Below are 27,991 nucleotides of genomic sequence, written 5' to 3'. Positions count from 1 at the left end.
ATGAAATTTACAAGAATTTACAACAACAAATCCAAATTGATGGTGTGAGAATTGAAAGAGTGAGGGAGATCAGATTTCTTGGTGTAATAACAGACAATAGAATCAGCTGGAAAGCTCACATTAAACACATAAACAGTAAAATCTCAAGAAGCATCTCAATATTAAATAAAGTCAAGCACATTCTATACTGTTCACTTATTTCCACATATTTAAATTACTGTACACAGGTTTGTGGAAACGCCTATAAATGTGCATTATCATCATTATCTGTGTTACAAAAAAGGGCTCTAAGGTTAATTCATAACACTGGTTACAGAGATCATACAAACACATTCTTTTTAAAATCACAAATCTTAAAATTTCCAGATATAGTTCAATTTCAAACAGCACAGCTAATGTATAAAGTAAACAATAAACTACTTCCAGACAACATATTAAAACAGTTTCATAAAAGGGAGGGGAGGTATCAGTTGAGAGGGGAGTTAAAATTCAAACATGCTCGAGTTCGAACAATATTAAAAACTTTTAGCGATCCTCTGTGCCTCTCGAGGGGGGCGGGGGCCTTCCTGGTTGCAGTCTCCTTGGGGTTCCTGCGTTCTGGGGCAGCGCCTGGATCTCTGGGACTTGGAGCTCCCTCCGTCTCCTACACATTTTTAGGGGGCAGATCTGTGGTCCTCACACTCTCTATTGGACGCTTTTATAGAGAAACCTTACATGTACAAGCGCGTGTACACACACAGGTGCTCACATGGTGCTCTCAAAAGTATGGGCTTGGGCACGTTCAACACATGTCTTAAGGCTGCCGTTGCCACTAAATGCACTGTGATTTATTATCGTGTGATTGTTCAGTTAAACAATGCTGATTTTATATTTCATCATCAGGCTGGCACAGTGATAGCTTGCTCCTGATGTATTGTTGTGTGTCCCATTTTTTTCTATTCTTTCTCTTTCTGCAGGTCTAGAAGCAGACTCTTGTTCATTATTGTTTATTTTTGTGATGCGAAACTGTGGAACAGAATGAGTGATGAATTGAGGCAATGTCGAAACATGATGCTGTTTAAAAAAAAGGCTTAAACTCACAATGTTTACCAAATACAAGGAAGAAGAAGGTCCAAAAGGGTGTGCCTAAACACAACATGTTTGTATTTATGACATGATCATGATAAACCATGTGCCATTTGTGTGAATATGTTGCAAAGTTATTTGCCAAAAACTACCGGACAACATTAATAATTATTAGTTATTCTGATGTCGAGAAAGGGATGGGATTAAATAAGCTGATGCTTCTTCCTACTCCCTTTTGAACATGCGTAAAAAATAGAATAAAAAAATAAAACGAGAAGTTACTTATGTTGTGTATATTATTATGTGTATGGACGCATGTTCAAATAAAGACAGACAAAGACAAATCAGAAACAAAAATTATACTATCTCAAGGTCATGCTACAGTATTTAAGGTTAGAACTAAATTTTTCAAAAGCACGACAAACACAGTAGATAACTGATGTCAGACACAAGGCACGGACTTTTGTACTTTATCTCAAAATGAAAAAAAAAACAAAGACTATGGTCATTTAGTAAGTGGGAAGACATTTAATGTTTTTTCTAATGTAGTAAATACAAGCAGATATTTTACTATGCAAAAGGTTTATGCTTTTTTTCATGTAACACATGTATACTCTATACTTCAACTTTTTTTTTTTTATACATCTGCAGTGCTCTCTGTTAGGAACAAATGCCTTGTAAGTGGGTTTCTGGGGATAAGAAGCTCTGGTGCGCCTGTTGGAGAACATAGAAGTCAGCTGGAGGAGAAAGTAGCTTCAGACGACAGGGTTTGGAATCTTATTTCCTGATATTTGGACAACTCATCTCTGATTGGCTAACAGCAATTCTACCACTGACTCCGTTTCCTTTGCATTGTTGATGTTTTACCTCCATGAATAACACAAGCCTGGAGGAGTTCTACCATGTGGTGGAGTAGCTAATGCTAATGGTTAGCTTCTAATAGTCCAGATGTTATCTGCTGTTTCCTGGGTGCTAAACCAACAACAGCCTTTCCCATCACGAGGTAGAAGGCTATTTTCACATTCAGCCTGTATGAAAAAGTCAGAGTGACTGATCCTTTTCAAATATAACGAGTTAAAAATGGTTTCTCAGTGAGCCTGCTTATCAATCACAACTATTCTATGTACATTTAGATTAGATTAGAGATTTTGCACCAAGAAATGAAACATTGCTTTGGTGTATCATCGGAATATGCAGCCTTACCACAGCAGAGGTAATATGGTGCTGCTCCTAACGTTGTTATCAAGAGGCTTGAAGGAGACCTGGACCTCTTGCTGATAGGACGATTTTGAGAATAAAGTGAATGCTTCTGCAAAATGAGGGCACTGTGTCTTCAAGTGATCCACTCGCTCACATATTGTGGGGAAGAAAATTGCTATCACTACCTGTCGCTGCTGTCACATAAATTGCACAATGAATTATTTGGAAGGTGAAGGGTTACCACGGACCATTTTCAATGTTTTTGAATTGATAAGACAAGTGGTTTGAAAAGCACTGAGATAAATACACACCCATGGTGCAGTCACTAGATAACTCATACCAACAGATTTTGTATTTCGACTTCATGTGGATTTTTTTGAATATTTTTTTGGAGGTAAAATCGTTTTTTGTAGATTTGATTTTGTTCTAAAGTACGGGAATACTGTTAGATCCGACGAGGACTCGCCACTACTTTCACCGTCCCTCGCCAACTGGCCCTCTGGGACTGTAAATGTCCAAATTTCAACTCCTCAACATGAAACATGTTGTAAAACCACGAGAGGAGCTTTAAAGAATTTATGGGCCATATAGGAAGTTTAAGATCAAATCTATAAACTCGTCACATTTTCACATACCTTAAATCAAACATCACAAGGAAACAAATGATTCCCAAGAATGTGATGGAATGGAGTCCAAGTTAAATTGGCCAAAAAACTTTTGATTGCAAAATGCATGAAAAGCAAAGAACTGGACTAAACTCACACTGAATCATCCAACCATTTCCTCCAGTTAAAGCTGAATAAAATGAAAATATGCAGAAAATCTAATGATAAATTGTATATCTGTTCTGAATATGGTGTGCAGTACGATATTCAGTATAATGCTGTTAAAAGTGCTTTCTTGATATGTAGAACCAGGCAGGATAAAAAGCTAAACTTTCCTGTGTTCAAACTGTCTAATAGTGATGTTAATGTGTGTGAGAAGGTGAAATACCTTGGCCACTTTATAACTGATCAAATGCGTGATGATGCTGACATCCACAGACGGTGCTGTATGCACAAGCTAACACTATAGCTCGTAAGTTTGGTTTTTGTTCACCTCCAGTTAAGGTGGCTTTATTTAAAGCATATTGTACTCCGCTTTACACAGCCCAACTGTGGTCATCCTACAATCAAAGCAGCATGAACAAGCTGCAAGTTGCATACAACGATGCCTTAAGGATCATACTTAAAATACCCAGAGGGGGCAGTGCCAGTCAGATGTTTGTAACAGCAGGCATTTGTACTTTTAAAGCACTTTTAAGAAAACTCATATTCACTTTTACAGGCCGACTGGACAGCTCTGCCAACAGTATAATTTCAGCAATCACTGATCCTACTGTGAGCAGTTGTCGCTATTTGTCCAGTATAAGGAAACACTGGTTTAAGTGTTTGTGTGGTTAACCTTGTGTGGAACAGTTTATAGTAAAGTTTTTAATTACATTTAGATTTTTATTCAATTTTATGCTGTTATCATTTTATTTCTATTTATCTATTTTGTTTCATTGATCTGTTGTTTTATATATATTTTATCTGGACCTAAGAGTCTGTCAATAAAGATTATCTATCTATCTATCTATCTATCTATCTATAGTGCCTTTCAGAGTCAGAGGACTCCAAAGTGCTTTACACTACAGTGGTCATTCATCCATTTGCACACTGATGATGCCCTGGGGGCACTGCAGAGGCGAGGCTTCTGAGCACAGGTGCCACCGGTCCGTCCGATCACAGCCAGCAGGCAAGGTGGGTTAAGTGTCTTGCCCATGGACACAACAGCAGCATTCTCTGCTGGGAGCCAGGATTGAACCTGGAACCTTCCAGTTACTGGACAACCTGCCCTACCTGCTGAGCTACCGCTGCCCCAAATCAACAAGTTAGAAGCATGAAAGACCAAGTTCACTGAGAAAACATTTCTTATTTGATCTTTTTTTAAATATGATGAGTCACTCTGAGTTTCACATGCAGGCTAAACATGAAAATGAGTCTTCTACTCCTATTTCCTGCAGTAGCACCTGATAGAAAATAGACGGGGAAACGCTCAAGTTATAAACTGTAAATTAACATTCATGGACTCACTGCTTCTTGGCTCGCATCGGTGAAGGCTGTTTTTGATTTAGCATCAGGAGAGAGCAGAGCACATCTCGGCTGGTAGAAGCTAAATGTTAGCATTAGCATCTTCGCCACATGGCTGAACTCTTTCAGACGTGTGTTATTGGTGGAGATAAAACATTGACATTGCAGAGCAAACTGAGTCAGTGGTAAAGTTGCGCTGCTGTTAGCCAATCAGAGGCAAGATGTCCAAAAATCAGAAAAGAAGACTCCAAATCCTGCTGTCTTCTGCTCCCTACTCATTTGGCTAACTCTTGCTTCCTGAAACAGAATTGCCAGAGCTTTTTCCCCACAGAGACCGACGCACAAAGCATTCATTTATACGAGAGACCACTGCAAATGTGTTTAATAAACGAGTAAACTTGGTTTTGAATCAAGTAAAATCAAGAGTCAATATCTCTTTCAACCCACAAAATGATACACTGAATAGATGATGGCAGGTAAAATCAATTATAACACAAGAGCTTTGAGAGAGTACCCAACATATCAGCCTTGCACAAAAATCCAGATTTTAACTTTGTGCATTTTGCTCAAGAAATTCCTCACCCTATTGCAGCAGTGCTCTCTAAGATTTTTCCAGAAAAGAAAACCTCATGAAACCCTGGATTTTTTTTTGAGAAATTCATGTTTGCACGATGACGAATAACAGTGAAATCCCATTTTCATCAGCATTTTGCTGAAGAGGGATCTAGATGAACAAAGAACACATCAAGAGCAGACGTGACAGCAGGAAACATTACAACGGAAGTGATACTACAAAATAAAACAGGAAGTAAAGGTGGCAAACAGAACAATAATCCCTCTAAAACCGACAGTAACTACAGAAATACAGATATCAAAAATATATACCTTTAAAATAAGTTGATTTAATTACTTCGTAAAGTTGGTTTTTGTGCACCTTAAAATTACACGGACAAATGAGAGTATTTATGTAATGCAAGCTGAGTTACTGTCTGTAAATAATGTGTGTCTTTATTAAAATCTCAGGTTTTCTCTACAGGAAGAAAACAGAGCACCTGATGAAAGGCCTGTTAACCAAGTCTCCCACATAAACTCTGATTTGACACAAGTTTGCTGAATCTTTCCTTTTCAGAGGATTGTTTAATGATCTTGTGACCTGACCTAGATCCAGTGGCCTATTCTTAGAGCCTCCATGCATACAAAACCAGCGCTGATCTTATGACTTGGCCCTGCAGGGAAATATTTTGTGTTTAAAAACCCAGAACATGAGACACGGCTGGATTGATTCAGGGAGGCATGAAATCCTAACGTTACTGTTCCTGTTACACTGTACAGACATGGTCCACTGGTCATCTCTGCCTCACCAAGATTAATGGCTTGTCTCACAGGTTGGATTCCCATTACATAGTTTGTCCATCGCCACCTCGTTACAAACACATCCCTCACTGTCAGACGGTAGAAAAACGTGGTCGGATGGTCGTACCCTGCAAGCCTAGCTCACATGAACCTGATACACTCTGCAGCTCATGGATAAGACCACCGAACTATTTCCCCTCCCTACAGTGTGCTTTCACATTTGGTTCAAAACACAGTGCTCACCTGTGACCAAGTCTTTGCACCTTTTCAAGAAGGAAATGAAAACTGGAGGTGTTGGCAGACTTTAGGTCAGTGAACATCAGCAGCAGAGCTGTAAAAATCCAGCTTCCCCTTTCCAAGATGATGACTGTGCATCTAAATTGGATGCTTTGTGTTGTGCTCTTTAATGCATGAGTAGAAGACCTTTGTTTGGCATCACTTCTGTCACAGCAAAGTGGGGTTGAAAGTCTCCAGGAGGGAGTCAACGTCTGATATCTGGATGAGAGACTGTAACAAATGGCCTCTTGTCAGGCTGTGGATAATGAATGGCCCCACATTTACTTGGATAAATAAGATATGTGTGGGCGTATGTGCACACTGATGAGTGATATGCTGAGTGTGAAGGTGATATGCTGTCGTTAGTACCAGCATATGCAGCGCTGGCATGCAATCACTTGATTGGCTGGTCATGAATGCAAATTAGGATGCGCTATAAAGATATTCATCAAGAATCCAGCTTCTTCTCCTATTTTTTTATCTTTTAATGCGAACCTATGCATCTCCTCTTATATTGTTCAGATGAGCAGCCCTGTTAATAATTCATAGGTACCTCCATATGTCGAGATGTAAGTTATTGTGTTTTGTGGAGCCATTTGTCTTCATAGTGACTAATTTGCCCTGTGGTGCAATGGCACTGAGGGCTTAGTGGCTGTAATAGGAGTCAATGATATTTTCAGGGGATGTGAATGACCCAGCTTTTCATTTTGTTTCTACAAATAAATACAAAATGCACACAGCACGCACCAGTGGTGGTATTACACAAAGATGCATTACTAAAATAAAAGCATCAGTGCAGCAGAGGAGGGGAAATGCAGAAATGCATAATGTATGGAATGCATGGGATAAAGTTCTCCAATTCTTGATTCTAAATCATGAAATGTTCACAAAGATTAAGCGTTACATGTGACATGGATGCATTTATAATGCTGGAGTTTTAGAAGAAGCAACAAATATTATGGAGAGGATTTCAGCTGCTTTAATCAAGCTTTCTGTTGTAAAAGTGTTGATTTATTGCAAAAGTTTTTTTTCCTGCAACTTTGGGACTTTAGAGCAGTGGTTTCCAAACTTTCAAGCTTTAGCCCCACAAGTAGCACACACGACCCCAGATATTTCTGATTTCATGACACAAATAGGCTGAAAGGCACAGTGTGTAATATTTTTGCTTGTTTACCATCAAATTCTCATCAGTGCACGTCTTGAAATACAGTAGCTGTTTAGGGACATACAAGACATAATGTTCTGTGATTGCCCTTTGCTCTTAGTCATAAAATACAGCAAAAATAGCTAACAAAAAATTATATACGTTTTTATTTCTCAACACATTTTTGATCAAAGTTGATGTGGCTCGGGCATCTGGTCAGGATGCCTCCTGGACGCCTCCCTGGTGAGGTTTTCCGGGCACGTCCAACTGGGAGGAGGTCTAAAGGAAGACCCAGGACACGTTGGAGGGACTATGTTTCTCACCTGGCCAGGGAGCGCCTTGAGATTCCCCAGGAGGAATTGGCCCAAGTGGCTGGGGAGAGGGAAGTCTGGGCCTCTCAAATTAGGCTACTGCCCCCATGAAAATGGACAGATGGATGGATGGATGGATGGATGGATGGATGGATGGACGGATGGATAAAATTTAGAGAAAAATAAACTGACCTGCTTGCTGGATTGAAAGATGGAAGTAGTTGAAGACATATTGCTGTTTTGATGTGTGTGGGCTACCGTAGCTGCAATACCCACTCTGAACTGGGTGGTGCTAAAGATTTTTTACACACTGCATCTTTATCAGGAGATAACAAAAACCTCCTCCTTGAACTGTCACCTTATCGTGGTGGAGGAGTTTGAGTGCCCTAATGACCCTAGAAGCTATGGTGTCTGGGGCACTTTGTGCCCCTGGTAGGGTCTCCCATGACAAATTGGTCTTAGGTGAAGGGTGAGACAAAGAACGGTTCAGAAGATCTTTCATGGACGTTAAAACAAAGAGTCGGAGTACCCGGCCCGGAGGGTTACCGGGGTCCCACCCTGGAGCGGGGCCTGGGGTTGGGGCCTATGAGCGAGCGCCTGGTGGCCGGGCTTTCGCACATGGGGCCTGGCCGGGCCCAGCCCAAACCGGATACATGGGCTCATCCAACTATGGACCCACCACCCGCGGGAGGAACATGAAGGGTCCGGTGCAGTGTGGATCGGGTGGCAGACCGAGGCGGGAGCCTCGGCGGTCCGATCCCCGAACAAGGAAACTGGTTTTTGGGTCATGGAACGTCACTTCGCTGGCGGGGAAGGAGCAGGAGCTTGAGGCAGAGGTTGAGCGGTACCGGCTAGATACAGTCGGACTCACCTTGACACATAACACAAGCTCTGGAACCCAAGTCCTTGAGAGGGGGTGGACACTCTCTTTTGCTGGAGTTGCTCCGGGTGAAAGGCAGAGGGCTGGGGTTGGCTTTTTGTTAGACCCAAGACTCTCTGCCTGTGTGTTGGGGTTTACCCCGGGGGACGAGAGGGTAGCTTCCCTGTGCCTTCGGGTTGGGGAACGGGTCCTGACTGTTTTTGTGCTTATGGGCCAAATATCAGTTCAGAGTACCCACCCTTTTTGGAGTCCCTGGGACAAGTGCTAGATAGTGCTCTATCAGGGGACTCCATTGTCCTGCTTGGGAACTTCAATGCTCACGTGGGCAATGATAGCGTGACCTGGAGGGGTGTGATTGGGAGGAACGACGCGCCTGATCTGAACTCGAGTGGTGCTTAGTTATGGGACTTCTGTGCAAGCCGCAGTTTGGCCATAACGAACACCATGTTTGAACATAAGGATGCCAATCAGTACACTTGGTACCAGGGCAGCCTAGGTCGCAGGTCGATGATAGACTTTGTAGTCGTATCATCTGACCTGCGGCTGTATGTTTTGGACACCCGAGTGAAGAGAGGAGCGGAGCTGTCAACTGATCACCACCTGGTGGTGAGTTGGATCAGATGACAGGGGAAGATGCCACGTAGACCTGGCAGACCCAAAAGCATAGTGAGGGTCTGCTGGGAATGCTTGGCAGAAGAACCTGTCAAGACGGTCTTCAACTCCCACCTCCGGCAGAGCTTTGACCGTGTCCCGAGAGCAGTGGGGAACATCGACTCCGAGTAGGCCTTGTTCCACTCTGCGACTGTTGAGGCGGCTGTTGCTAGCTGTGGTTGCAAGGTGGCCGGCCAGTTGTGGTGGCAACCCCCGTACCCGCTGGTGGACACCAGAGGTTCGGGGAGCCGTCAGGCTGAAGAAGGAGGCCTAATGGGCGTGGCTGGTCTGTGGGTCTCCGGAGGCAGCAGACAGGTTCAGGATAGCCAAGCGGGGTGCAGCAGTGGCAGTTGCCGAGGCAAAATCCCGGGCGTGGGAGGAGTTTGGTGAGGCCATGGAGAAAGACTATCGATCGGCTCCAAAGAGGTTCTGGCAAACTGTCCGGTGCCTCAGGAGAGGGAGGAAGCAACTCTCTCACACTGTTTACAGTGGGGATGGGGAGCTGCTGACGTCAACTGGGGCTATAGTCGGGCGGTGGAAGGAATACTTTGAGGAGCTCCTCAATCCCACCTACGCGCATTCCGAGGAGGAACCAGAGCCGGGAGACCTGGGGATGGACTGTCCAATCTCTGGGGCAGAAGTTGCTGAGGTAGTCAAACAACTACACAGCGGCGGAGCCCCGGGGGTGGATGAGATTCGTCCTGGGTATCTCAAGGCTATGGATGTGGTAGGGCTGTCATGGTTGACACATCTCTGCAACATTGCATGGTCATTAGGGGCAGTTCCTGTGGAGTGGCAGACTGGGGTGGTGGTCCCCATCTTTAAGAAGGGTGACCGGAGGGTGTGTTCCAACTATAGGGGGGATCACACTCCTCAGCCTCCCTGCAAAGGTCTACTCCAAGGTACTGGAGAGGAGACTCCGATCGATAGTTGAATCTCAGATTGAGGAGGAGCAATGTGGTTTTCGTCCTGGCCGTGGAACTGTGGACCAGCTCTATACCCTTGCAAGAGTGATGGAGGGGGCATGGGAGTTTGCCAAACCAATCCACATGTGTTTTGTGGATTTGGAGAAGGCTTATGACCGTGTCCCCAGGGGCACCCTGTGGGGGACCCTCTAAGAGTATGGGGTGGGTGGCCTTTTGTTAAGAGCCATTCAGTCCCTTTACCAGAGGAGCGTGAGTTTGGTCAGCATAGCCGGTAGTAAGTCTGACCTGTTCCCGGTGAGGGTTGGACTCCGCCAGGCCTGCCCTTTTTCACCGGTTCTGTTCATTACCTTTATGGAGAGAATTTCTAGGCGCAGCCGTGGTGTGGAGTGTATCGAGTTTGGTGGCAGGAGAATCTCGTCTCTGCTTTTTGCGGATGATGTGGTCCTCCAAGCCTCATCCAGCTCTGACCTTCAGCTCTTGCTGGGTAGGTTCGCGGCTGACTGTGAAGTGGCTGGGATGAGGATCAGCACCTCCAAATCTGAGACCATGGTTCTTGACCGGGAAAGGGTGGCTTGCCAACTCCGGGTCGGGAGAGAGGTCCTACCTCAAGTGGAGGAGTTTAAGTATCTCGGGGTCTTGTTCACGAGTGAGGGTAGGAGGGACCGGGAGATCGACAGGCGAATTGGTTCGGCGTCTGCAGTGATGCGGACGCTGAGCTGATCTGTCGTGGTGAAGAGGGAGCTGAGTCAGAAAGCCAGGCTCTTGATATACCGGTCGATCTACGTCGCAATCCTCACCTATGGTCATGAGCTTTGGGTAATGACAGAAAGAACGAGATTGTGAATACAAGCGGCCAAAATGAGTTTCCTTCGTAGGGTGGCCGGGCTCAGCCTTAGAGGTAGGGTGAGGAGCTCGGACATTCGGGAGGGACTCGGAGTAGAACCGCTGCTCCTTCAGATCGAAAGGGGTCAGTTGAGGTGGTTTGGGCATCTGGTCAGGATGCCTCCTGGACGCCTCCCTGGGGAAGTGTTTCGGGCATGTCCTGCCGGCAGGAGGCCCCCAGGTCGATCCAGGACACGTTGGAGAGGTTACATCTCCAATCTGGTCTGGGAACGCCTTGGGGTCCTGCAGGAGAAACCGGTGGAGGCGGCTGGGGAGAGGACAGTCTGGAGCTCCCTAGTTGGGATGCTGCCCCCGTGACCCGGACCTAGATAAGCGGAGGAAGACAAAGACGAAGACAAAAACCACTTCAACTTGTGTTCACTTATATTTGTTTATGACAGTTTTGTTGCATTTATGCTACAAATATAGATTCAGTAATCGTTTCTCTATTTCTGGAAATCACCCCAAGACCCCTATGTAGATCTTGGTGACCCACAGACGGGTCCTGACTCCCACTTAGGGAACCACTGCTTTAGAACATGCAAAATTTATAAGAACAACACACAAAATTCCTAAAGCCAGACAACCCAGAGGAAATAAATTACTGGACACAGATTCACTCTGTTACAGTAAACTGTGCTTAAATCTTGGCTCATTGCCTGGCGTGTAGAAAAATTATTTTTAACACCACTGGTAAATAAATCCAAGATAGCTCAGCAAAGTGCACCAATTCCAGTAATAAAGACAGAGCATTAAAATACTAAAAATCCAAGTGCAGGTAGCTCCAAACTGTATTTAATTACAAGTGTAGGGTTAATGCACTCATCCACACACATAAACAGCCACAAATTTGTGAACAGTTAAGAGAACTAGTGTATGAAAAGTAACTTAAAAAATAATAAAAAGATACTATCCGACTGTAAGCTTGAGTGAATGCAGGTGCCCTATCCATCCGCCTGTTTATCCAAGTAAGCTACATGTAAGCTGTTATTTATGACGAGACTCTGGAGAATTATGTGATCTAAGTAGCTTCCCTCTCATTATAGCCTTAATGCGCATTAGAGCATTAAAGATAGCAGCGTGTGCTCTCCTGGTGGGTTTTTCCATCAATATTCATGAAGATGAGAGAATCTGTAGCTTGATAGCTTGTCAGTGTATTAAACTTGGATACCTCTCTCTCTCTCTCTCTCCTAGACAGATCAGATTTAAGGTGAAGTAATAAACAGCTGTGATGGGCTGTCATATCTATATAATCTATTTTTGCTCTCACTGGAAACAATAGTTTGAAAGACGTATGGCATACAGCACAAATAAGTCCAAAGAGACACTGATGGAGCTGCAGGGCAGGAGCTTATAGGGGAAACATTTATGAGATTTAAGGTCTACAATCCACTAAACTCACAAGGTGATGTGAAGCTGCGGGGGTGAGGCCAGTTCAAGGGCTGAGTGTAGAAAAGCATTAAAGCTGCTATAGCTAATCTACAGAATAAGCTAGGTTTTGAATGCAAACATGGCCACAGAACACTCAGCCCTCCCTTTGAGTATATTTCCTGAGACGCTTCTGCCGGAATCAGAAACTCGCGATGACGGACAAAACGCGATAGTGCTAAACACCAGTCGCCGTTTTAGGTCCAAAAGTCTTTTGTTTTCAGTGATTTCAAATGGCGTTTTTCTTTTTGGGACATTGGAAGTTTGTCCTAAAGTTGGTAGCAGCCGGGTATTTCTCCTCTTCTAGGTAAGAGCAAGGCATGGCAGCTTTGTTGTCATGGCACCTTACAATAGTATAAAACTGACCCAAGTTCTTAACAGAATTTAAAGGGACTTTGCGGAGTTTTGAATTTTTATGCTCGCGATTGCCCCCTCAGGCCAACAGCGTAACGGCAGCTTCAATCGTAGGCTCGTGCACGAGGCGCGCATGCTGTATGTGCACACTCCTTAATGAAAATAACAGCTGAGACAGTCCCTTGTGTGTGTGTGTGTGGTGGTGGGGGGGGGCTGGAGGACAGAGGACAGGAGAACGTGCAGCTAATTTGGTTCTGTACCTTTCCCCTTCAGCACAGCCGACAAAGGTTTATGATGGGTCAGTCCTCCTGCATGCTCAGATCATTCCCTTCCCTTGCTTGAAAAATTGTTCCAAAATGAAAGTTGAACCTACATCTTTTTAATCTGTGAATTCAATGCCGTTTGGGCATCTTACTGTAAAAAAATATACCATTAATGTAAAAAATAAACTCTAAATAAACTATGTCCACATTCAGAATCGAACCCAGGTCTTCTGCACGAGAGTCAGACATCTTACAAGGTGATCTACACTCTAGTAACATTCACAGTATCTGTAACATTTATATCCTTGATGACAGCTGAAACAACGTCAAACCAAAGAACGGTTCGAAGCGAAAATGGCTATTTTGTTGCTCATTTGCAGGAAATATCTAGAAGAAAGTTCTACAGAAAGCAGCTAAGGTCCTCATAAATGTAGCTAGCTTTGTCACTAGGCGTTAGGAACAGCGAGAATGTATGAAGAAGACATTTGTTATTTTTATACATGTTTTGGCTGTCAGACTACCATAATGCCCCTTTAAATACATTAAAAACAATACACAACATAAAAATGCATACAAACTAAAGCTTTAGAACTAAAAAAAAAAAGACTCTCATGCCAAATCATAAAAATCTGTTTTCAAGAGATTTAAAACAAGACAATGAAGACAGCCGCTAATATTATTGAGAAGTGAACATCTGTGGTGTTCTAGCCTGGCCTGCCAGACTCGCCCGCTGTCTGTTCTACACAGAAGACGAGTCTGGATACTCAGAGGCAGAGAGCACCACGAAGGGCAGGACTAGCCAGCTCAAAAATAGCCGATCAGCAAAAAAGATGGAAATGATGACTGGATCGCGCAATGCTGTAGTTTTGTAGCTGTAGTCAAAGATGGCGTCCGGCGATGGAGCAAACATCTTTATTTAGAGGAAAGGCTTTAAGCCAGGGCTGTTCAATTCCAGGCCTCGAGGGCCGGTGTCCAGCATGTTTTAGTTTTAACCCTGCTTCAACACACCTGATTTCAATCAGCAGGTGATTAACAGGCTTCTGCAGAGCCTGATGAGCTGCTGCAAAGGTGATTCAACCCCTGAATCAAGTGTGTTGGGGCAGAAAAACCACTAAAACGTGCTGGATACCGGCCCTCAAAGCTCTGAATTGAATAGCCCTGCTTTAAGCGCTTGTTCTTGTGTTTTTAAAGACATGTCTAAGTCATTTAAAACCGAGGAAAGAGCCGCAGCAAACTCAGCTTCAGGCGCCATCGTCGTTTGAGAAACTGAGCGTCGCAGTGTGTGACGTACGCTGCTCAGCACCGACTGGCTCGGTTAGAATTCTCATGGGGTGGGGTTATTTGAATGGGAGCGTTTACCAGACCCTTTGGCATAGCTGGCCAGGCTGGGGTGTTCTGTTGTCATACGCAAGTATGTAATGAATGAAGAAAAGCGCACTTGATGGTCCAATAGTTGCTTTGGCGGTTTAGCTTTTTTTTTTTTTATCTCACCCATATATTTATAGGCATACTGTGTTAAAGCGTTGATTAGAGGCATGGGGAAAAAATGCATCTAATTAGTTTTTCAAATTTGCGGCTTTAAAACAATTTTTTTGGGAACGTCGGCTGTTTTATCGCTTTCCTGTTTTTTTGTTTAACTGGCACCAGCACACGACCCCTAAAGGTTCATTTTGGGTTCATTCAGCGGCTTCTATTCAATACGGTTTATTGTTTTAGTAAAACAGCTTTAAAGAAATGCATTCCTGTGGAAATGTGCACAAAAACATGCAGTTTTTTTATTTGTTCGACGTGTTTTCAGGAACGTGCGATCATTTCTCAAAAGGTGTGAATTCATCTGAGACTCGTTTTGTGGAGCTTTTAACACCGAACGTGTTTTCCACCATTTTAACGGCTTTTGTCTCCGACCTTTAGTGATGTTTTGAAATGAAGAAGCTGATCAATCAATCAAAGCTTTATTTATAAAGCGCCTTCTGCAACCCTGTCAGGAAGCCCAAGGCGCTGAACATGGTACAGTAGAAGGTAAATATATTGAATAAATCAAAAATAAAAGCAATTCAAATTACAAAATACAAATTACAAAAAAGGTGAAACATTCTGGTACAGGACAAATGTGTAAAACAATGGATAGAGTGAACCAATGAAAACTGTGAAATAAATTCAACAAACAAGAGGGCCAAAATCAAACATGTTCAGGAAACGCCAAGCGGAGGAGGTGTGATTGTAGAGGTTCATTGAGTAACTTAATGTTTTTGTATAATCAATAAAAAAATGATTACATTCTAATATTCTAAAATAGCTGGTTCTAGTTATCAGTTTTGCATTAGAAGCTTATTTAAATCTTACGAGACATTCCATGTGAGCTTTTATTCATTCATTTTTAACCCGTTTGCTCCTGTTCAAGGGTGGAGGTGGCTATGCACGGGCCTAAAATATGAGCCCGTGTCCGGCCCGGCCCGAGGGGGTGGAGCCCCAGCCCGACCCGGTCCGAGAAGGTTTTCAGGATTCTCTGGCCCGACCCGAGCCCGACTTTTTTTTAACCAACTAAATGAAAACAAAGTGCGTCAATCCTGACCAATGTGTTAAAAGACGTGCAGGATCCGATCAATTTGTATTTCCCTCATTTACCGTCACGGAGATAACGGCGCAGGCTCTGGTGGTAATCAAGTTAAATTTGATCTCTTTCCAACAATCTTTACAGTATGCTCTAATGGGAAACAGGCTTCAACACAAACAGTTGTTTTCCTCTTGGTCCTAGAGCTCAACCAGTGTCAATTTAATATAGCGTAATATTGTTTTTGGATGGTAAAAAGTGCAGGGGTCAAAACATGACCTTGGAAAAAGTGTGGGGGACATGCCCCCCCCATTACATCCATGCTGTATTGGAATGTTTACCGTGTGAAGTGCCTTGAGACAACTCTTGTTGTGATTTGACGCTATATAAATAAACTTGATTTGATTTGAATTGAATCTCCCGCAGTTACTTGATGAGCAGCGACGGATACTCTGAGCAGGTCCCCCCTCCACCACACGGTTTTACAAGCAATGCTACAAACTTTGCAACAATTCTTATAATGTACCGAGTCTTTAGATCAATCTAGCAACTCTTTTCCAAAACTGCAAAAAGCGTGCAACTTTCTTTGATGCTTTTGCAGATTTTTGGGCACTCCGATGATGTGAGTGAAAAATGACATTTTAATCTTCATGATAACTGCTTTTACTGGTGGACAAATGCAAAGGGCAGTGATAAAAGCTCTGCAGTGGGTGCAGCTGGGTGTCAAACCGGCACCCAACTCTGCATCCCTACTGGGCCGTAACCCAAAAATATGCACCATGATATTTGTGCTATGAAGACACCTTAATGTTTAATTATGTGCATACATAAATAGTCTTGATCATCAAATAAACATACCCTAATATTACACTTTTGCTACTGAAGTTGGTTAAATTGTTAATTTGGGAAACTTGTTTGATTCACAGATTTCCTTATTTCTTAAAACAATAACTACTAGAATTATCGTATCAAATAATTATGAGATAAACAGAATCAAAGTAATGAAATTACTAAGTTAATTTTGAGAAATATAAACCCACATTTCTGAAAAAAAAGGCAAAGAGAAATGATTCTGCAGAATGATGGAGATATCAGTCCCCGCTCACCTCCATCCACTTGTCCTTCTCCTCCTCCGCCCCTCCATCTCTCCATCTAGCTGACAGAAATACATTAACCGAGACACGCTCGCCTCGGAGTTCCTCCCTTAGCAGCTGCTGTCTCAAACACTTTATTGAATTATCGAACAGAGAGTATATATGACAAATGGAGTCAACAGACTAGCTTTTGGTTTACATCCCTACCCAAACACATTGTGTTTACTTCAGGAAATCAAAGTATAAATCTGTTCCCGGCCCATGTGTGGATCGATATGCTGCTTCAGATGCCTTCAGGTATCTGTCAACAAACACGCAAGCCTTGTGCTAAGCATGTAAACTCCTCCTCCTTTTTAGTAACTCCTGGTAAATCCAAACCCAGATCGCCTAAATGACCTTTCCTCTGTTAGATATAGAGACTGAATTTCATTGAAGTTTCTCGATTTGTTGCACATGAAGGATTAAAGTAACACTGACGGATAGCAAAAAAATTAGAGCCGATCGAAGCGATCGCTGCACGGCGCGAGCTAGCTTTTGTGGCCCTTCGCAGCTGATGTGATTGAGAGCGTAGGTTAACAAGGGTGCCGAATACAAACGTTCCATGGCGCTTCGCATCGTTGCGCTTCGGCATCACATGTGATCCGGGGGTAATGATGTCGTCAGACAAGGTGTTTTATTTTTTCATGTTTATATAATGATTGGAAGTTCAGAAATGAAGAATAAAAATAAGTTTTTCCTTTGCTACTTTTTAGATGGTTTGAAACTGAGGCGAGTTTAGACCGCACCAATGTTCACTCTGGTTTTAAAGTAAAAGTAGTTTTGTTTTTTACTTTAAGCTAGGGCTTTAACATTGATCTTGGTGACTGTTGAGTTAGAAACGTGGCCAGTTTCTTGTTTGACACCAATCTGCAGCCCTCTGGCTGGCTAGATATTGCACTTAACAGTTTTGTAGAGCAGGTAGGTGCCCTATAGGGGGAGCTCTTTACCTGCTTTATGGCAGTTAGCTGTTATGCTAGCAGTTAGCTTTTTCAGTTTGCATCTTTGCTAACATCATGGCAGAGCCTGGAAGTAAAAGTAAACCCTGGTTCATGCTTCTCTGTCAGCTCCGCAAGGGACAGACACGCACGGTCCAAGATAGTGTGTTTATATTGTATTTTTGTATATAAGAGACTTTTTAACACGGACATATTTGTCTCTCATTCTCCTCCACCTCTTCATGCGCTCGCCACCTCTAAACCCACGTTTCCTGTCATTTCCGTCCACAAATAAAACGCTTGCTGCGCATCTTTTCACTCCTCCAGTCACAGGGAATTAAACGTTCATATTTTTAGAGTTTTTTCGCGAGGTATTTTTCAAGCTTCTCCGTGTCTGCCGCTTGTTATCCTCAGCTCTCTTTATGTTTTTGAGGGCGCAATGGCGGTGCTGTAAACAACAGCGGTGTCCTGACCAATCACAAGCTTGCGTTGTCCGTCTCGACTGACGGATGTTTAAAAAAGAAAGCTCGACTCCGTCCGTCCTTGCGGAGCTCTCCGGCAGGCATATAAGGACGGATAATGGCGTTGCGTGTCTCCGCACTGACGCAGACGGAGAAGCATGAATCAGGCGTAAGAGTAATAAATTTGGAGGTGAAGCAAAGAGCTAAAAACAGAGTGAACATCAGCACAGCCTACACGTGTTGAGGAAGCTAAAGGAGGCTACAAAATCACAGACTGATGGTGACCTGGCTTTGTTGTTACTATACTTGTAAGTAATGATATTTTTTCTCCAACAGTGTGAATCGTGTTACTTTTTGGTTCGTTTTAGTATTAGTTTGCTCATGTTACGTTAGCTCATTGTTAGCACTAGCTACAGCAGGCTGCAGCAGAGTCGTTTACGACAGTTGCAATTCCACCTTTAACCAGTAGGGCGGAGGAACAGGAAACTGCTCCGTGTTACTTTAACTTTTTGCTTTGCCTCCAAAGATATTACTCTCTTCCTTTTACTTCCAGGCTTTGCCATGACACCAACAAAAAACAAACTTCTTTCACTTTTTTTGAGCCTTTTAAGGATAGTCGGTGGGCTGAATAAGCTAACTGCTAGTCTTTATGTAAACTAGGCACAGTAAAGCCATCAGGTGAGCAGTGGCGGTTTTACCATTAGGCATAGGTCGGCGGCCGCCTGGGGCCCCCTTATGTTGGGGGAGTATGCTCTAATGGGAAACAGGCTTCAACACAAACAGTTGTTTTCCGCTTGATCCTAGAGCTCAACCAATGTCAATTTAATATAGCGTAATATTGTTTTTGGATGGTAAAATGTGCAGAGTCAAAACTTGACTTTGGAAACAGTCCCCCCACCCCCCAAAAAAATTACGTCCATGCACACACGTCAGCCTGAGACGCACCATCCCTCCGGCTGAATGGAAGTCTGCCCACGCTGGGTCCGGGGCTGAAGAGGAAGTCTGAAGATGGAGATATGAAGATTTGACCAGAGGGAGAAAAGAAACAGTTGATTTTTCAAACATAGTTTGACATCTGCTTTTCCTCATGGTACACCTTTCACTTTAATTTTTTTTTTATCTATTTTCAGTTTGATGAATAAATACAAATTTTTTCTGGGTGTTTAATTGAGATGCATGCTGAGAGTTTTCTCTGTAATGCTGTATTTTTGGATGAGTCAGCATGCTGTTTACGGATTGTTGTCATTGAAGCCACGAAGGCATCTCACGCTTTGAGTCCCACTGAGCCTCATTAGCTGCTGCCATTTCAGCTCTTCTTCCCTTGTTAATCACCTCAGTTGATCAGCTATCAGTTACATTTAATGATTAATTGGGGAAAGTTTACGAATTCATCTTATTTACGCAGTTGCAAAAGAAGCATCTTCAGACAAGCATGCGTCAATAAAGGACAACTCCTTTAAGCACATGAAAAATCAATTATGTCTTCTGATTACTTAAAGAATTAGATAAGAGATTATTGTGTGGAAGATGTGAGTCAGTATATGACTCTTAATAAAAGCTGCTTGGTGAAAATGTTTGTCTCTCAACAAATGTTCTGTTTGTGCGTTTTAGAAACTTAAAAACTTAAGTTTCAGATGGGCAAACAAAAGTCATCAAATAAAAAAATAACCTGAAAAAAGAAAAAATCTGATCTGCAAAGGATGCTTTCATTTTCACCAGTTTACCAAATTGGCACTATGTGAAAAAGTAATTCACCCTCAAACTTTTTCAAGAAACAGTTTCCCCTCTGTTTTTGTTGACCCATGACCTCTGACTATAACTTCAATCAAATGAGGCAGCAGTGTTTTAGATAATGCTTTGACTGCTTTTTACACTCGAACAGGTTGTTTTGGATACTTTTTTTACCTTCATAATCTGTATAATTTCATTTCAAAGGGATACTTTGCAGCTTTTTTGTGTTTTCAAATCATTTTCTTGAGACAGTATGTGCTAAAACGACCCTTTACAGTGTTAATGAAAGGCCACCCAGCCCCTATCGCCCCCTGTGCCTCTTGCAACTTCAAACTGGCGGCTGCTCAGTTGGGACGAGCTGAAATACCTGGCGCTGCAGTCTGGTTTCATCACGTTTCATGCATCTTTTAGATCATGAACACAGCTGATTTGTTTAATTTTGTGATAAATCACTCTTTTAGACACTAATGACGGCTGGGGAGACAATTCAGCTTTTAGATTAAGGTGTTAAAAAGATGTACGCACAGCGAGGAAATAAGTTTTGGTTTTGATTCTACAAACAAACACTAGGGGGTGCTAAAAGAAAGCTAAAATTGCCTAGTTCACCTTTAAAATGTTTTTCTTTATTTTGTCATGTTATTTTTTCTTGAATTACAATGTAATGATCTCAAGTATTTAAATATTTTACCATTTAAATGCGACAACATAGCCTAGAAATCTTGATGGACAGTTGCAGAAGTAAAAGGACTTTGCTGTGCATGTCTAGTCACGTTCCACAGGGGCCTCGGAAGGTCTACCATTGGCCTGAGCAGTATTGTGTTATGCCAATCACAGCGGTCTATCAATTTGGTGGGCGGGATGATGTGATGGAGTGGATTAAGATGGCAACGGCTTGTTTTAAACAACCTTGGCATCAGCTTTGGACTTTTTAGACTTGTGCTTTTCTTTGATGTATTTGCCTCTTCTTTGACGGTATAATGAGGACTGCCCCGTTGACTGACATCCAGTGAGAACGTCACATTGTTTGTTGTCCAATAGCATGTGGAGACAGTTTGAAAGAGAACTGTAGGTCTCACCCCACGACTGAGCTCTTCCTATGGATTGTGGACATCCTGTATATTCAAATATATAGAATGGCTTGCCAGGGTAGCGACAACTAGCAAAACCTATTATAAGTCTGTGATTGGGCTAATAACACCATGATGCGGTTGAGTTTTAAGATACTGGAAAATGTATTTTCTCCTTTAGCTGTTAGGACTTGCTAAGGCCTAATAAACCACTTTACACTGAACAGTCGAAGTTGGTTTGCAGCTCTGCATCAATTTTGTTGCCTCCATGTGTCGGGACAATACTTTTAGTAAAATCTCAGTGGCTGTAGAACTATTGATTTTAGAAGGTGCTTGGCACCAGAAAGAAGAGCAAAAAGCACCAGAAGACACACTTTTACTGAAGTAATGACTTGTGCTGCAAACCTGCCAGCAAGTCGCTCTAGTCTCAGCGGTCCAGAAACTTGTCGTGACAATATCTGCTCCAAAGACCCTGACTTTCGGTGTTTAGTGGGAAATCAAAAGGGAAGTTTCTCACTAACGTTTCTGGGTTTGTTTAAAAAGTTAACCACAAATAAAAAAATGATTAAATAAATGAAACACAGCCTGGATGCAAAGAAAATATTTTTTTTTATCAGCCAGACTATTTAAAATGGTTTTTTTTCCATGTTACAAAACTTTGTCTTGTTTTTATTTAATGACCACTAATTTTGGAAAGATGAGTTTCACATGGAGGCTAAATATGCAAAAAGTCTTCTACCCCCATTTCCCAGCATTGACAGTCAATGGGGAGCCTAAGTCACTTCTGCACCACGGGTCCCCGGAAGAACGAAAAAATGAATGCAAGTCAACGGGGCTAAAAATACCATTTTCTAACCCGCTTTGCCTCACGCCCTGGATCACACATATGTTTTACTGCAATTTAAATGAAATCTAATGATGGGTGTTTCGACCATACTAGTCACGTACCTTGAGATTTATTAGCTTGTTAATGTTCATAATTAGCATGACTACAAACTAGAAATCGGCACGTCGCATTAGTGACGTCACCACATAATTTCCTCTCCCTTAACGTAGCTGCTACTTACCAAATGACCAGATTTATGGTGGTTCTTTCATCCTGTGGGAAATTTTCTGAACTTACAGCCCTTTTCCCTCAGTTTTCTCCATGTCTGGCTCCATGACGTCACTTTCGTGAAGCGCATTTGTAGTCCTGGACTTATTTTCACACAAAATCTAAAATATCGTTCCCCCTCGTTCGAAAATAAGCGCGCTGTTGGTATCAAATTGTGTCTTTAAAATCCACGGACATCATGTGTGAGATCCATGGCACAAAACAAGAATAAGAAAATAATGTTTTTAGCCCCATTGACTTGCACTGATTTTTTCTTCTTCCGGGGTCCCATGGTGCGGAAGTGGTTTAGGTTTGCTATTGAAAAGACATGGGGAAACATTCAGATTAGAAAAGTACTCTGAAAGTTAGTATTTATGGATTCCCTAATTGGTTTGCAACAGGTTGAGTTGGGTTGGCAACCAGGAGAAGAGCAGGGGTGTTTCTCATTGTCAACGTGCCTGGCCTTGCGAGGCGATGTCTTGCGAGGCCAGGCGATGCCTTACGAGGACACTGTCCTACCTTGGTCGAAGAAAACTGTTAAATGGAACAGACTTGCATCACGTGACCGCGACTTCCACGGCGGTCACGCAACGTCACGTGACACGGGAGATAATGTCATATTTTATACGTATTAGTTTCGGTGTATATATATATATATATATATATATATATATATAATGAGCCTTTTACTTTTTAAATTGTGTATATGTTTATTAAATTAAAAGTGTAAGTGAGTTACTACCCGCTAGCCATCAAAGCTGCAACTACAAAGCTACTAACCAACAATAGATAACTCCTTTGGATCTAAAAAAACATTTTAAATAGTTGACTCACTTTTAAACTTGAAAGTTGTCCCCGAAGTAGCTGCCGACTTCTGATCCGCCGTCCTTTTGACATTACCGCGGTGTATTCTGGGTAATTTTTGACCAAGGCTAGGCTACAAGACACCTCCCATGTATCCTCGCTCAGCTAGCTAAACGGCTAGCAAACAGAGAACACACGCTTCGGTAGAACATGAACACTGGAACACGTCTTGGAGGCTCCCCATGACGTATCTCCTAGGCAACCGGGTCGGGACCAAGACATCAAGGCAAGGTTCCTTGGCATTTAGAAACACCCCATGTCTCAGCTAGTAGAAGCTAACCGTTAGCACTAGCAACTCCACAGCATGGCCGAAATCCTTCAGGCTTGTGTTATTTGTGGAGATAAAACATCACAGTTGCAGAAAAGAGTCAATGGTAGAGTCACAGTGCTGTTAGCCCATCACAGATAAGTTGTACAGATATCAGAAAAAAACATTTTTAATCCTGCTGTTTGTTACACCTCACTCCTCTGGCTAATTTATATTTCCTGAAACAGGAGCACAAACACATTTTCCAATAGAAATTGACTCACAAGGCATTGGCTCATTCTAAAGACCACTGCAAATATATCAAAAAATAAACTTGTGTAAAAGTTATTTTCCTTCTGAAGGGCAGTCACCTTCAACTCAAAGATTTAAAATCAAATCAAATCAAATCACTTTTATTGTCACGTCACATGTGCAGGTACACTGGTACAGTACATGCGAGTGAAATTCTTGTGTGCGAGCTTCACAGCAACAGAGTTGTGCAAAAATACAGTAATGTAAAAACAAGTAAAATATAAAAATGGCTAATCTAAATATACAAATGAATAAAGTAAACAATAAGATAAGAGATATAAAATGTACAGAGGCTGGTATGTGCAAAACAGTGGCATTAATTTACAGTATGGAGTGTGTAATATTGGAGTTTCAGTAGTGAGGGTGAGGTGTCTGCGATGTGTTCAGCAGTCTGATGGCCTGATGGAAAAAGATGTCAGTCTGCTGGTTCTCTGGACCGGATGCTGCAGAACCTCCTTTCTGATGGAAGTAGTCTGAACAGTTTATGGCTGGGGTGACTTGAGTCCTTGATGATCCTCGCCGCTTTCCTCAGGCACCGCTTCTTATAGATGTCCTGGAGGGAGGGAAGCTCACCTCCAATAATCCTTTCTGCACACCGCACTACTCTCTGGAGAGCTTTACGGTTGTAAGCGGTGCTGTTGCCATACCAGGCGGAGATGCATCCAGTGAGGATGCTCTCAAAGGCACAGCGATAGAAGGTCCTGAGGATGCGGTGGCTCATGCCAAATCTTTTCAGTCTTCTGAGAAAGAAGAGGCGCTGCTGTGCCTTCTTCACTGTATTTTCCGTGTGCACTGACCACGTAAGATCCTCAGCCAGATGAACTCCAAGGAAACGGAAACTGCTCACCTTCTCCACAGCGTCGCCGTTAATGGTGATGGGGGGGGTGTATTCCTCTGCTCCTCCGGAAGTCCACTATCATCTCCTTTGTCTTTGTGACATTGAGGGTGAGAGGATTGTCCTGACACCAGTGGGTCAGGGCGCTGATCTCCTCCCTGTACTCCAACAATGATCTCTACCATTTTTCCTTACTGTGAAAAATGGTGTTGGGTTCATGGATGTCTGTGTGTCTGCAGGTGAAACAGGTTCATAGGCTGATGACTTTAATGAGCATCATATTTCTCCATTTTAATCCCATATGAACTGGTTTTCTTCCTCATTTCTGATGGCATTATTCTAAACTAACACTCCGTCTGACACACACTAATAAATAATCAGCAAGCATGCAGCACAATAGTGATGCTTCTAATAAACAAAAAAATGAGAAGATTGAAAATCTCAGTTGCTTCAATTGTTTTCCATCCATTTCCGGACGCTCATCTGGAGTTGGGTCGCGGGGGCTGCAACCTAAGCAGAGGCCCAAACTTCCCTCTCCCCAGCTACGTGGACCAGCATTTCCAGGGGATACCAAGCAGATGGCTGGACAGCCGAGAGACATAATGTGTCTTTACATTGTCAGAATTCAGGGTAATTTAATCGGAGCTTCCCAGCATGTCTCCACTTCACTGGACCGGTTGAACGAGCCGTTTTCCAGGTTGTTTTCAGGAACTTTCAGAGTACCTGAACAGGGGAAGGTCCCAGATGAGGTAGCTGATTGCAACTTTTGGTTAACTCAAGGTGACTGGTTGTAACTCTGTGGAAAATGACATCAGCAGCTGTCATCCAAAACAATTAGCATTAGTAAGGTTAGAAGAGTTGCTTGTAAAACTGAATGAAAATACAAGCAAATAAGCAGCGTCCATGCACTGTTTTTAAACTCCCAACACAGAAAAATGCTGCGGAAATCCCCCACAATGACGGAATTCAAGTGGCAAAGAATTCCATAAGAAAACTACGCTTTGTCTGGTCATTGAACGCCACATTTTGCATCATCCGCAGTTTTGAATGGATGTAATTGCTGCATTTCAAAAGAAAAAAAAACTTTTAATATTACTGTGGATGCTTTTCGGTTATGATCTGTGACTAGCGATGGGTACCGAATTCGGTACTTTTTAAGGTACCTACCGAATTCCATAGTACCGACTGAGCACCGATTCACGTCATTTGAAACGGTGCCTCGTTTCGGTGCCCGTCCTTCATAACGAGAACTTGCCTAGACAGCTGCGCGTGCGCAAGAGCGTTATGTCGTCGGTCGCTGCGAGCGAGTTGTAAACAGAGCAGCATGGTAGAAAGAACGCACGCTAAAGCTTGGGTCCACTTCACTAAATGTGATGGGTAACTGGGTGATGATGAAACCAGCGACAACGATCTAAGTGAGACATCCTCATCTTAATCTGCTCCGGTAGGTAAATAAAATGTTTAAGATAACATTAGCTTGATATGTTGGCTTCCGTTCCGCTAATGGTGCGTTCGCTTTCTGCTCGGAACTCAGAATTTCCGACCAGAAGAACATGAACGCGCTCTAAAGTTTGGCTTCACTTTACTAAATGCGACGGGTGATTGGGTGAAGATGAAACCAGCGACAACGATCTAAGTGTGAGGCATCATCATTTTAATCTGCTCCAGCAGCTAAATAAACTATTTAAGATAACGTTAGCTTGATATGTTAGCTTCCATTGCCACCATTGTTATCAGCTAATGGTGCGTTCACTTTCTCCTCTGAAATTCTAACTTCCCAGTAGGAAAAATCAGATGAAAAAGGACGGCAAAAGGAATGAAGATACACAGTAAATTTAGTTCACACTAAAGATGTTTGCTTCAGTTTAATTATCAGCTTATAAAACTACAAGGACGATGTTAAAATACAAACAGTTATATGTTATTTATCGTGATATTTATCAAATATGGTTATATATTGAGAAAAATATATATTTAATTATAAAAGAGAATTAAAATAATAAACACTCAAAAGTATCTAAAATTGGTACCGTTAAGTACCGGTATCGATTCCTAGGTACCGGGAATTAGTACAGAATCGATTCAAATGTCAAAGGTACCCATCCCTATCTGTGACATATATATGTATATATGATGATTCTTCATTTAATTGAAACTAAGTTTCATTTCTACCAATTCATGCAGTCATCAGGCATGAAAAATGTCCACCAGTGGCATAAACACTGAGCAGCAGCTGTTCTCTTTTCTCTTCAACTTATTTCTTTTTCAAAGCTGATTGAGCGTCTCTAAATTTTTAAATTGAATATCTTTTTATTCCATCGTCTTTTTGTTGTTTGATTTTATTTTGTAAATGAATGTGTTCGATACTGAATAGTTATTATATTCAAGGACAGAATGCTCAGCTGTCTTTCATCCTTGAGCACAGATTCCCCAGCAAGCAGAGCTGACCTCAGTGCAAATGCAGATGAGCATGTGGCCGGCGCCAACTCGAGATCACGACCTTTGCTCCCTTTGGTTCAAACATGAGGGGCTATTTCAGTACCTACTGTTGTTTTTGTTTTTTTTCCAGGATGAGAATATGTTTAAAAGCAGTCGTCAGCCTCTCATCTGTCTTTTATCAGCACCCTGTCAATCAAAAGGTGGACGGGGTAGTTCAGAAGTCAGACTGACCTTGACAAACAGAGCAACACACCCGCATATCAATGTTTCACTGTTGTTGCTTTGAGGTGTGAGTTAATAAATTCATAATGCACCTGGAGTCTCTTACTTTAGTTAGCATTCTGAGGACACTGTATAACTGAATGTTGAATTTATTGATTACAATGAACTGTTTTCGCAATTATTCCAGTTTTTTGGCACAAACAGTAAATCTAGTCTGATTAAATCTTGTGCTCATTTAGATTCTCATTCAGCCTTTTGTGCTGAATCATCAATAAATACAGCAGATTTTGTAAATGGCACTTTGGTGAGCAATGTCCTCCATAACACACACTCAGTGGCATCCATGTCATCTCCTTACTTAGAAAAGCACACTAACCTTGCTCCAGCACAATGTGATGTTGGGTTTAATGTTACGTTGTCGCTTATTAAAGCAAGATAGTGAAAATCTTCCGAGAGCAACACAAAAGACAAAGTGAAACAATTACCCTACAAGTGTCAGGGAGCTGATTGGGAAGGAAGAAAGAAGAGGTGAGGGTGTGAGTACCATTGGAGAACGCCAATGTTTCTTTTTAAAAATCATTCATCACGGCGACTTTTTCCAATTATGTTATCTTATTTTAACTAAGAGTGACTGTTTTCTCATAAAACAGTCCAATAGTCATTTTTGAAGACATAATATTATTGTTCAACATGTTAAAGAACAATTTGATGGTCACCTTTGCTTTCCAAAGTCACCATTATGACTTTTTAAGCACTTCATTCCGATATTCAAGGGTCAGTAACTTAATGCAAGATGGAGGAAGTAATGGATCTGGTTCATCTGCAGTGATGAGGGTGGTCGGTTGCTATATAAAATCCCAGATGCAAGCAGATGGAATGGGATTCATCATTGAGGGAGAAGAGCTCAGCCTTCGTTTGTGAACTTGGAGAAAAGCTACCGAGCCTTTTATTTCTCCAGTTTGCCTTCCTCGGGAGGTTTTCCAGGAATGACTGGTTGAAACTAGCCTGGAAAGCCACCCTATATGTGTAAATGTATAGGCTGACCACGAGCCATTGAACCTACCTAGTTGTAAGATGGAATCTATGGTTGTCTTTTAAACTGTCACTCCACGCAATTGGACAGCACCAGAACCAATCAGAGCAACACACAATGTGACGTATTCGTCGCAATAGATGTTGGGACAGTGAGCTATACACAATCAACGAAGAAGCAAATACATCCCTTTTCTAAATATTTGACTTAAGTGCCGGTATCTC

General features: G+C 42.4%; 1 long non-coding RNA gene across 1 annotated transcript in view; it reads left to right on the top strand.

The window, feature by feature from the left end:
* The window catches only part of LOC139063646 (uncharacterized), a 44,152-nt gene that overhangs the window by 868 nt on the left and 15,293 nt on the right, over positions 1-27,991 (top strand). The window lies entirely within an intron of this gene.

This window comes from Nothobranchius furzeri, chromosome 17 (assembly GCF_043380555.1).
Source record: "Nothobranchius furzeri strain GRZ-AD chromosome 17, NfurGRZ-RIMD1, whole genome shotgun sequence".
NCBI lineage: Eukaryota > Metazoa > Chordata > Actinopteri > Cyprinodontiformes > Nothobranchiidae > Nothobranchius > Nothobranchius furzeri.
The sequence above is the reverse complement of the archived record's forward strand: the minus strand, read 5'-3'. Positions and strand labels throughout refer to the sequence as shown.